The sequence below is a fragment of the Ips typographus genome, linkage group LG12 (assembly GCF_016097725.1).
Source record: "Ips typographus isolate SLU linkage group LG12, UJ_Ityp_2.0, whole genome shotgun sequence".
In the NCBI taxonomy this organism is placed as follows: domain Eukaryota; kingdom Metazoa; phylum Arthropoda; class Insecta; order Coleoptera; family Curculionidae; genus Ips; species Ips typographus.
The window spans coordinates 10583137-10596013 of NC_138433.1; the positions used below are offsets into that span (position 1 = coordinate 10583137).

At 38.0% G+C, this 12877-nt stretch overlaps 2 long non-coding RNA genes across 2 annotated transcripts; one reads left to right on the plus strand and one right to left on the minus strand.

Annotated features, from left to right (window-relative positions):
• The first annotated feature begins 3041 nt into the window (after positions 1 to 3041).
• Positions 3042 to 4197, plus strand: LOC145736472 (uncharacterized). The gene is made up of 3 exons (XR_014179964.1): positions 3042 to 3316; positions 3380 to 4009; positions 4071 to 4197. It is a non-coding gene; the product is annotated as an uncharacterized LOC145736472 (long non-coding RNA).
• A 6537-nt stretch (positions 4198 to 10734) lies between these two features.
• Positions 10735 to 11888, minus strand: LOC145736545 (uncharacterized). Its single transcript, XR_014180003.1, has 2 exons — positions 11609 to 11888; positions 10735 to 11503 (listed from the first exon to the last, which is right to left on the minus strand). It is a non-coding gene; the product is annotated as an uncharacterized LOC145736545 (long non-coding RNA).
• Positions 11889 to 12877: the final 989 nt, after the last annotated feature.

A 12877-nucleotide genomic window follows, 5' to 3' on the forward strand; every position in this document is an offset into this window, starting at 1 on the left:
TGAGTTAAACTGACTTTGTGTGAACCCACGGGAAAATCGTAACAATAGCTTTTATCTTCACAGATCCCGTATTCTTAAAATTTTCAATTATTTGCTTGACAGCTTTTCGTGATGGCTTTGGTTTTTCTGGATAACGAGCGGCAAATACCTCACATGTTCTACTCACAACTTTATCAAATTCTCCGTAAATAATAAACAGATTTAAGTAAATAATAAAAAAATGTTTATTCTCAAATAAAACGAAATGGGTTGGATTTAGGTATAGGCAAGTAAATTGAAACTTATAGTAATTTTTAATGCTCAAAATGATTCCGTCATAAAAAATGGGGGGTTTCCATTTAAAAAACTTGAGATTTTTCATTTTTTTTAGTGGCAAATTTATGATTTTTTTTTTTTTGACGACCCTGTATACAAATGAGTCGTTACGCACCCTCAGTTTAATAAAACGATCCTTTATTTACAATAACCCAAAGTTTCATTGCAAAATGAAATACGGTTTTAACATAGTACAAAAATATGTTGAGCGTTGCAACTGTCACTTTTTTGGAAAAACATCAAATATTTCGAAAACGGCTAGAGATAGGCATAGGGCATTCTATACAAAAGTTGGTCAGAATTTTGTGAGGAATCCAAATATGTAATAATATAGGGTGTTCTATTTAAAATAAGAAAGTTGTGATCGACTTCCGGTATAAGCGGAAGTGCAACCATCTTGAAAATATTTTAGTTGGATTGGGCATGCCCACATCAGTATCCTACCAAATATTCAAAACTCTCCTATTTATACTTTTTCCAATATCAATCGAGGTCTTTCGTCGTGGGACACCCTGTATATTGGCTGGACAAAGTGGCATAACTTACGACTTTCTTGTATAGCTCTACGACAGAAATATCTGCGCAATTCATGAAGTTTGGCAGCGGAGCTGGAACAGTAATGTATTTGGACAACCGCATGACTGAAAAAAACCATGGACTTTGATAATTACTTTACAACTAGCAACTTCTGCAATATTTACTAACCCGCAAATAAATTTTTGCGGGTTAGTAAACGAGGGCATTTTTTTTTTGTTTTTAGTCGGGACCATAAGAATCAAACGATTTCAAAATCCTCCGCTTTTGGACGATAAGGAGCTTAGGAAAAAAGGCCGTGTCTCCCACGACACAGCTGTTAGCACAGATGGAATTGTTATAACCAAATGGTACGACAACAAGCCAGAGTATTTATCCTCAAATTTTGTTGGAGTCGGGATACAGAACGACTGCACGCGTTGGGATAAAAAACAAAACACTCACATACAAGTACCCAGACCCGAATCTGTAAGAATATATAACATAAATATGGGAGGTGTGGATAAGGCCGACTTTTTGTTGTCATTGTATCGATCCCATGTAAGATCTAGAAAATGGACCCTTAGAATGATCTCCCATGCATGTGACGTTGTACTTGTTAACTTTTGGCTAGAGTATAGGAAAAAAGCCGAATCTTTGGGTATAAGAAGCAAAACTTTCTATTTCAGTTTCGTCATGAAGTTGCCGAAAAACTTGTATATTGCGCAAAGTCATCCAAACGAGGTAGGCCAAGCTTACAAAACGGCATTGAAGAACCTTCTCCAAAACGGCAAAAAGTTGAAAAAAACTAGATGGAGTTGATCATTATCCATTATATGATGACAAGCCCAATAATACCACCCAGCCAACAAGTAAATGACCAATTACGTCATAGATACGTCCTACGACGTCTATTTTATTGAATACCGCAAAAAATTCGTCTGCTAAGTTCATTTTGTAGACGTCACAATAACGTTCAATGTTAACGTCTTTATCGACGTTATTTAACGTTAATTATCGTCAAGTGGTTTTATATGACGATTGTGGACGTCATTTCCAATCCATAGATTAAGTTGACAATTAACGTGATTCGCAAAGTTTTTGTTGACGTTACTATCGACGTCAATATATGACCAAGTCGTAAAATAATAAATGATGGCGGAATTTATTTAAAACAAACATATTTTTTTTGAGACCGGTGATCGAATCCTGTTCATCCTTCATTTACACATAATTATTAGTCATGTTACACTGCTTGTATTTACTAATTGGCTTGTCATGTGATGAACTAAAACAAACACGCTAAAAAATATTTATGTGATCACTACCGTTTGTCGACATGTCTTTAATGTCATGACTGTCATGTCACTTGTATAAGCTGACGGCTGACGCGCGTCGCACCGGCAACTTGACAATCGACAGAGTCCTTTCGTCTTGGGCTTTCCGGGCTTGCGATCGGTGTCGGTGCTCTGTGCTTTGTGGGTGGCTGGTTGATGGTTGATGGTATCTTACCTTCTGATAGTTCTAGATGGGTGGCGATTATCAAATTTTCAATATGTTTTCGGTCGTCGAATTTAAGCCCTCAGACAACGGTGATACAGGCGGGCTTGCAGTAATAAGTCAAGCGTGGTTGACGCCATTAAAGCGTGAAGCTTTTTGGCCGCCATTTAAGGATCGGGAAAAATTTAATTGGGCGGTAAAAAACAGTGCAAAAGTGGATGAACAGAGTTGGCGACTTTTCCCAATAAATAAAATCTTTTATGAAACAGGTAGGAAACAATTTTTTTTTCTTATATTTTCTCAATATCAGTTTAAATCCCCATATAATTATTATATTAGGTTTGAAGTTAGTTGATAAATAAATGGATTCGGGCTGAAGTTTAGCGTCATTTTGATGAAAATTGGATTAATGTAATAAACATTTAAACAGCAAATGAACAGTGAATATCACAGTCCAAAATTAACTTAATCACTTGACTAAACCAAAATGACTTTGAGCTTAGGGTGCATAGGCCCAAAACTCATTTTATATGCAGGCTTCTACTTTAGCTTTTCTTTTTTATGGAAACAGAACTTTCCAGGGGGATATTGTTACGTACGAAATAGAGTTTTCGTCCGTAACTCGTTTGGTTTGCCTAGTTACCGTGGGCCGTTTGCCTAGTTACACTAGTAGACCGATTCCGATCGTTTAATAGCTCCATTTGCACTTTGTGCACATTTTGTGGTTAATGTGGGTGCGTGACCTGATGAGTTATCAGGTGCCGTAGTCACGTGATTCGTTTCGATTTTTGTCGGGGAAGCGTCGGTTTGTGGTCGTGTTTCTTTGTGTCAAGTGCCATGTGGCCTATTTAATCACCCCACTTTGTGCTATCGGTCTCTTTACCACTACAGCACCCGAACTGCCGACATCTGACCTAGGTTCTGAGCGTTGTGGCACGTGTGTGACTTAGGTTTTTTTTTAATCCGTGATCATCTGGCCGAATTACAGGTAAATTGGTTTTATTGTTGGTTCTTTTGAATTGTTTTGTATCGGCCCAATTTTCCAACACAGTATTGTGTTCGGCCCGACCGGAGATTCAAAGACTTTCCGACCGGAGATTCAAAGTCTTTCCAACCGGAGATTCAAAGACTTTCCGACCGGAGATTCAAGGACTTTCCGACCGGAGATTCAGAGACTTTCCGACCGGAGATTCAAAGACTTTCCGACCGGAGATCTAAGGGCTTTCTGACCAGAAAACTAACTGCTTTCCGACCAGAGATCTGAGGGTTTTCTGACCAGAGATCTAAGGGTTTTCCCGACCAAAGAAGTTTCCTCTCCTCGAGTTTTCCGGACCAACCCACGTGTTGGAAAAGCCGACCATCAGCCACAGAGTTTCAGAAGGTCAGAGTTGAACCACCAGGTCAATTCCTTACTTGATTTAGTTTAATTTTTTTTAGTTTATATTAGTTTGCTTTAAACAACTTCAACACTTGTCATTGCCTCTGGTCACCTTTTTGGTTGCCGGAACAAGTGTTGAAGCTGTTTGTTCGTTTTCCCTGGTGTTCTGCTGTTTTCTGCCTTAGGTACCTGTCACCAGTCTCTGGACCCCATTTCCTACCTGGAAATCAGCGGTGGCCACTACTGACTACTGGGGAGAGGATACTGGAGGTTCCAGGACCCAAACATCGTCTTTAAGAAATGGTAAGGGCAGTTAGAGACAGTTTGACACTGGGAAAACTTTTTCTGTTTTTTTATTTTTTAGCTCAATTTTGTTTTTTTAAATTTCACTTTAATTGTTTTTTTTTGATTCTCGGCAACTTTTTGTAAATTTCATTAATATTTGTAAATTGTAAGTCTTTTTAATATACACGAGTTAAGTCACGAGGTTGTACCACCTCCATAGACCAGGACAGATGCTGAGTATGCAGTTCCATGAACAAAACCAGTGTCATCGCGTATTGCATTATAATTATTATTAAGTGCTTAAATGTAACATAATATACTTCTGTACTAGTTTGTAATTTGTATTTTTTAAAAACGGTCTTACCATATTCGAAGACGTAATTGGCGCAGTCGGTAGGATCTGTCAAAAGTCAATCAATCGCTGAGGGACTTTTTCGTATAACGATTTGTGACAGATTCGAATAGTTCGCGAGTTCGATAATCAAAAAAGACTTGTTCGAGGGCATATCGACGAGTTTTACAGTTACCGGGCAGCGAATTCATCATATTGGTGGAAAGTGTCACAGCATCGGGCACTTTTGCAAGGATCGCAAACTTTGGTTGGACCACATCGCCATCCGGAAGATTTGGACCCTTATAGGCAGAATATGGTCAAGGTCATCGTTTTTATGTAAGTGTGCAATTTTTTCATGTCGAATTTAGACACAATTATTGAAGAATTAAGTAGCTTATCGATAGAAAATTCTGATAACCCTTTAACTGACTCTATTGATAATTCTAAAAAATTGCTTCAAGTTCCACTAATTATAAAAGAAGAAGTAAAAGATTTATCTAATCATATTTTAAGTAGTTTTACAATGCCACAATTTAAACCAGAATCCTAATGACTTAAACAGGTATTTGACAACCTGCCAAAGTTTAATTGATAATTTCTATAATGTATCAAATCCATTGGATTTTCAAAATACTTTTCTGTTAAACAGTTTGATCGGAAAACTTTCGGGTACAGCAAAAATTGTTGTATACATTCAAAATATATCCACTTGGGAGGACTTAAAATCTATTCTTCACCGAAATTTCGCTGATCAAAGGGATGAAGCTTGCTTAAATAGGGATCTAGTTATGTTAAGACAAAATCAAAATGAAAATCCAAACCAATTTTATGACAGAGTTCTACACTTATTAAACTTACTATGTTCTTATATAGATTGCCACGAATCTAGCGATGGTGGAAAAATGCTAAAGAAATCACTATATAACGATTTAGCTTTAAAAACTTTCTTATCAGGGTTAAAGGAACCTATAGGGACAACGATTCGTTGTATGAAACCCAGATCTTTAGCTGAAGCCCTTCAGTACGTTACGCAGGAATATAATAATCATTATTTCCAAAATATGTCTAACCGATTACCACACCAATCCACGCAGGTTATGAAAACAAATTCTAAACCCCAAGCTAATCATTTTAATCAGCAATTCAGAATGCCATTTGTTGCACAACCGCAACAAAATTTTGCATCATTCAATGCACAGACACCGCATAATTTATTTATGCCTAGGAGTAACTTCAACAGATTTCCTTCACAACCCATCAATATAAGACCAAATTTCAATAGAATGCCGCAACGGTTTCCAACAAACTCTCAAGTTTTTGGAAGGCCAAATCAATCAAACGTATTTAAGCCCAATCAAAACAAATCACTTCCAGCACCACAACCGATGAGTGTATGCACTTCAGGCCCAAAAGGACCTTTGTCTCAATATAATCGTTTTCCAAAGCCTAATTTTCAACCAAATTCACAAAACTTTCAAGGAAATTTCCAAAATAATCAACCTAAGTACGTTGTTGAAGAATTGTACAGCGCTGAAACGCAGTCCAATTCAAATTACGATCAATTTGATCAATATGCATTGCCAGAAGCGTGCGTTGACCCCGAATATGCAAATATAAATAATATGACAAATTACTACGAATATAACCCAGAATACGCTGAGTATTCATATTCACAAGAGACACCAGAAAACCCTACTTTTGACAATGAGTGTGACTCAGTTTCGCAAGAGAAAAATATAAATTTTTCGATGACGCCTCAAAAGGACAATCAAACTTAGTCATATCTTTAAACTCTACCAATACTAGTGAACTATCTTATATTTCATTGCCTGAATTTAACATCAAACTTCTAATCGATTCTGGTTCCACAAAATCTTTTATTAATCCTAATTTAGCTCAAAAGTACTACAATAACTGCATAATTGATGATCCGTTCATTGTTAGTACAGTGTTTCAAAAGTCAGCACATCGCTACAGTGCTTTAATTCCAGCATCTAGCATTTTTAAACTTCCTAATAAGCAAAATCTTAAATTCTACTTATTCAAGTTCCACAACGTGTTCGACGGCCTCATCGGGCTAGATAATCTCAAGTTACTACAAGCAAACATCGACTTTAACAGCGGATATTTAATTACACCGTATGCAAAGATAAAACTTATGTTCTACAAAACAGAACCAGTATTAAATTGCATAACCATCTCACCTCGCACTGAACAAGTGATAAGAGTGAAAACTGATATCACTAAAGGTGAAATAATTATCCCACATCAAAAAATTCATAATTGTGAGATACCCGAATGTTTAACAATAGCAAAAGAGGGATATGCATTAACTACTATCTTAAATAACTTATGTTCGCCTGTAACTTTAGATTTTTCTGAACCCCTTTCCGTAGAAAAATTTAATCACAGAGAAATTCAAAACATAGACCTTAATAATTTTGACGACTCTCCAAAACAAAGACTAGATTTTAACCAATTAAGATTAAATCACCTAAATGAAGAAGAAAAAGAAGAAATTTTAAAATTGTGTAAAGAATTTTCGGACGTATTTTACCAAGAAAATACACCACTCACCTTTACAACCAAAATAAAACAAACCAGCAAGAACCAGAACCGCTATCACATTATAAATTGTCTGCGAATTATATACGTACCATCCATTGTCAATTTATCTTCTAAATTTCTTTTTAGCTCACCAGACTTAAGATTACCCAAAGTTAAAATACAAAGAATTATCAAATTTTTATCTTCTTTGTTAACAGCCCATAGTTGTTCTATTAGATTTTTTGCTCAATTTATTGGTATTTTAGTGTCAGCCTGTCCAGCAGTAAAGTATGGAAAATTATACACTAAAGAGTTTGAAAGGCACACATATTTAGCCTTAAAGGAGTCTAACCTAATAACTATTGGTATTCCGAAATGAACTTTCCTGGTGGACTAGTATTATATCCAATTATTTTAATAAAATTCGTTCTCATGACTTTTACTTAGAAATTTTCACTAATGCTAGCAAAACTGGTTGGGGGCAGTCTGCGGTTTACAGCATGCGAGAGAGTTGTGGTTACAACCAGAGCTCTCCCGCCATATAAACTTTCTAGAACTCAAAGCAACCCTCCTTGGCTTGAAATGTTTTACTAAAAACATTAGACCTAGATCCATTCTTCTGTATACCCTCCACAAACCATGTAACCAGAGAAATTTGGCAGTGGTGTGAGAAGAATAACTTATGGGTATTTGCATCTTATATTAAGTCTGATTGCACCAAAGCTGATAATAATAATAATAATAATAATAATAATAATACTTTATTCATGTTAAGCACCAGATGGTTTACACACGTCAAGGATACATAGTAGCAATCACTAACATAGATAAGTAATTGCAAATATGATGCTAAAAAAATTCCTAAAATAAGTGCTAAAATATAGTTCAAAACAAAGCTTGATCAGTAATATTTAGATTTGTTAAAATGGACAATTAGACAATTACATCCAAAAAACAAAAGACTTGACAATGAATTTAGAACTAATATACTACAATCACATACACGTATCACTATACTAAGCTACTACTATTCAAAAAGTCATCAAGACTATAGAAGGGGTTTCGAAGCAAATAATCCCGAAGTCGGTTCTCGAACCGGGTTACGGGAAGCAGCCTATAACTGTGTGGAAGTTTATTATAAAATTTTTGTGCCCAGTAATTTGGACCTATTCTTGTTCTCTCTAACCTATGAAAAGGTATCACTAGGTCACCTCCGAAACGAGTCTCCCAGCGGTGCACATCGATATGCATTGTGGTATGGTTGAAGTTATTTTTCAGATGCATTAAATTTTTAAATATATAAACACAAGGGAACGTCATTATACCGAGAGCTGTGAATTTCTCCCTACAGTCATCCCTGTAGCCCAAACCCGAGACCACCCTGATTGCCCTACGCTGAAGAGCGAAAACACGTCGCCTACCCGCGGAGTGACCCCAGATTATTGCAGCATAGGACATGACAGAATGAAAGAGGGCGAAGTAAGCAGTGCACATAATCTGAACGTTTACCGCACCCGATAGTCTTCGAAGTGCAAAAACCGCGCCCCGGAGACGGGAAGCTAGTTCTTCTATATGATAGTCAAATCTCAATTCAGTGTCTAGTTGTACGCCCAGAAACCTGGTTGCCTGATTAAGGTGTGGGATGCTGGCCGTATCTCTAAGAGAGAATACAGTGCGGGAAGTTTTGTCCTCATTGAGAACTAGGTTGTTTTTCTCAAACCAGACCCGCGCTCGAGCAAGAGCCGCTTGAGAGGCTTCAGCAGCCGCATTAAGGTCGACATTCCGGACGGAAAAGGTGGTATCGTCAGCGAATAGAATATATTTCTCATCATGGGCTATTGAGGTTAGGTTATTAATGTACAGTAAGAAGAGAAGAGGCCCCAGAACCGAGCCCTGTGGGACACCCGTCCTTATAGTCTCCCTCTTTGAGCTTTTACCATTAAGGGATACACACTGAGACCGGCCACTTAGATATGATGTTAGTAAGGCAATGCTGTTCCGGTCGAAGCCGTAATAAGAAAGTTTTCTTAAGAGAAGATTATGAGACACACAGTCAAAAGCCTTGCTTAAATCGCAAAAAACCGTGACTGTGTGTTCCCTACTCTCGTATCCCTCGAGGATGTTACTCACCAAGTTCAGTATTGCCTGAACAGTGCTTCTGCCTTCACGAAATCCGAATTGATCTGGGCTTAACATTGAATTATCCTCTAAAAACGAGGCAATCTGGATCGCCATGCACTTCTCAATCACCTTTGAGAGCACCGGCAGGAGAGATATGGGTCTGTAGTTGGACAAATTACTTTTATCACCTTTCTTGAAAATTGGCACCACTATTGCCCCCTTGAGGCAGGAAGGGAAGATTTTTTCCATAAGGCTCAGATTGATGAGCTTTGTCAATGGAGCCAGAAGCAACTCGCGTGTAATTTTTAAAAGAAGCACTTACGTCCCACTCAGGACGAAATGGCACGTCATCGGCCGACGCCGAACCTTCAAGCAGGGACTCCGCAACTCCGGTAAAATAACAATTGAATTCGTCCGGAGTAATTGTACAGTTCGTTTTTGTCTCTCTCTTTTTGGATGACCTGTTATTGTTGATGATGTCCCACACCCCTTTTGATTTATTGCGAGATCTTGAAATGTAATTGTCATTATAATTCTTTTTTGCTGTTTGAATTGCAATTTTATAATGAGATCTGTACCTGGATAAGTGTCTACTCCTCTCGGCTGATGGATACTGACTGCATAGGTCACACAGAAAATGTAGTTGCTCTCGTTTTTGTCTCAGTTCATCATTAAACCAAGGCAGCAGGGCATTACTGTTTCTCAATCTATACCTTTTTTCCGGGAAACAAGTTTCTATGAATAGTTTTAAAGTACTACAGAATGAGTCCCATTTATTGTCAGTGGAAATTTCATCATTATTCAGAAATGACCAACTACATACCTCTAACATGTTATAAAATTTGTGTTTGCCCTCCTCAGTCAGAGGTCTATGGATTTGATAGGTTTGTTTTTCAATAGTGTTCGTAGACTCAATAGGCAGTTGTAATTCGAGTGCCTTATGGTCTGACAAACCATTATCACAGACCACCAATTCAATGGAATCAAGCAGAAAGTTCGTAAACACATTGTCCAGACAGTTATCGCCCCTGGTTGAGGCATGAACTAGTGAACTGAAACCATATGTTCCCAGCAAATCAGTTAGTCTGGCTGCCCCCCTATCATCAGTATTAAACAACACATTAAAATCCCCCACCAAGAGTACCCGTTTCTCGTGTCCCAGAGCTGTAATAGCTCCTTCTATTTTTTCAATAAAGATATCAAAATTTGCTGAGGGCGGTCTGTACAAGGTAATTATGTTCAAATCAAATTTGTTAATGTAAGTACAAGTAACCTCAACGCATTTCGGCACAGTAAAGTCACTTACCACACAGACTTCCCTATGTTCGAGCCCCGACTCCAGAAAGATCGCAACGCCCCCCCCCCCCTAGAGTCACTCCTACAAAACACAGATCCTAAAACGTAGCCCGACAGACACAGAATTTTCATTGTAGCGCTGTCGAGCCAATGTTCAGAAATGCACTGTCACAAGTTCCAGATTGTTGAATTATGAACTTTCCTTTAAAATTGTTACTGTAAATGAATGTTCGGTAATGGAAAGCTGTTTTGCTTAACGGGAATTTGGTAGCGCAGACGTCAGACCCTTCGGCGTATGCTCCGGCCAAACTCAGGTAGAGTGGTCGTGAGTAATGGCAAAGTTTGAATAACAAACAAAGTATAGGCGCCACCCACTTTTATAGCCGCGGTAGGATCCGACAATCGTTCAATCAAAAGCGGGAAAGGCGCAATGAAATAATATCCCAAATATTCGCAAGACTTTATTAACCAATCCAGTACCACCGAAACTTGACCAACGATTTAAGAAAAGAAGACAACTCGAAAGAAGAAAGAGATTACCTTAACCTAACTCTCCTGAGTCTCCTTATTTATTTACTTTATTTTAACAGTATCAGTGATTAATTCTTTCCTACATATGTATGTCTTTATGGATGGTGAATAGTTTGAATAACTTAGGGTAGATGAAGTCCAAAAGTGATACCAAAGTCAGAATATACTTATGTAACAAAAACGGGGGTGATACCCATTCTGGGGCCTTCAGCAGATACGTATTTGCCTTCGGTTTACAAGGAAATAGGCCCAACTAATCAGGCTAGTTATTGAACATCTACCTAATTTCACCACCTATTATTGATAACACTTCTGATTTTCTACAGTTAAAAGTCCAATTAAGGAGAATTACTTTAACGTGGCAACCGTCAAAGGGGATTAAAAACAAAATGCAGGCTTGTCTGCAGTGCCTGGTGCCAATCGGCTTCCAGAACTCTAAGTTGAGGCCAAATAAATGGAAAGAACCCACCTGAGTGCTCCTGAGACTGCTCGATCAGCTGGGACGTTCTCAGAAAAGGCGTATGAGTCCAGGATAGTTAGCTGGCAGCTCGAAGTAACGCAGCAGCCCAGGCTACTGGCCTCAAATACGTTAGCTGGGTAATGGGTTGCCCTAGGACCTTGTCATCCAAGCAGTATGTGCAGTTGAGACTTAGGTATAAGGAATATTCTGTCGATAAAAAGGCCTACAAAAGAAGATTGGCGTCTCAGTCTCTTTTTCGGGGTAAGTTAGCAATAATTCGTTAATTAGAAAAGGGTAAAATACATGAGGATGCTCTCTAAAATCATACCTTGGATGGAATGTGGCCTTCTCGAACCTCTCTTAGAGGTCACTTCAATTTGTCCTGTACTCAATCAATCCCCACAATAATTGGGTAAGAGAATCCGTCTCTCCACTATAAATTTGAGTCACAAAGGGTTGAAGTGGTATTTAAATCCGCTTTAAAGCGATTTGAGATCGTTGACTACCATGTGGTGTGAACCAAAAATCATGAAAAACCAAGGTTAACTTTCGTTAACCGGAAAAGAGGTTCAAGTAGGTTAGGGTCATATTAAAGAAGAAAGCATCGCACTGTCATTTAAATTGCCAATAACTTTAGTTAATTTTAGTCAAGTGAATAGCAAAGATTAAGTGAAAAACAAGAAAATTCTATTTTAATGACAAGGTAAGGCATCAAAATTTAAAGCATTGGAAGTTAGACTAAGCAATATACATTTTTCCCATAATAGTCCAATTAATATCGCTAAACAACAACTTGTGGCAATTATCAACCCAATCAACTGACCATCAACCAGGAAAATGCTTATGAGAAAGTCCTGCGAATAAATTTTGTAACAGCACAAAACATTGAAATTTTTTTCAGCAATACTCAGTAACAATTCATCTATTTTGTTTAAAAGGGATCTAACGTTTTGATAAAACAACTTAAAAATTTCAAAATTTTGATAGTCATTATGCGTTGGAATATGTCGAATATTGTCTCCTGATAAGTCATTTCCTAATGAGTTCATCCGTTGATCGGATTGGAGGACATCCTCCGATTTGCTTCTAAAAAATTGCGGCCCAGTCCGAAATTAAACCGTTCGAAACGCACACCACTCGGCCAGAAATTTTCTCGGTATACAGTATCTTTGAACTCCGGGTCCACACCGATCATGAAGGATAAATGGTCGGGGTTTGGTTTTTTTACTTCACATAATTTAATGCTAACAGAACTGGTAGGAGACGCTCCAATATTTTTTAAAATATATGTTTGTATGGTATCCACCGCTACTGTATTTTTTACTCTTGACAAAAAAAGCCAAATTTTTTTTTCTTATTTACTGGTTTTAATGCTTGGAAATCACCGTTCTCCTCATCGCGGGTACCGATTTGACGGTTACTGTTGCCTCGTCGCTTTTGCAGGATTTTGCGCTGCTGGTCAGTTGATTTTTTACGACCCCGTGTCGCAACTTGGCTCCATTGTAACGGGGGCAGCGAAGATGCAGGTGAAGTAGGTTCAAAGATTGAATTATAAATATTCGTAGCCGTACCCACGGAGGCAGCATCTCGTTCGAGT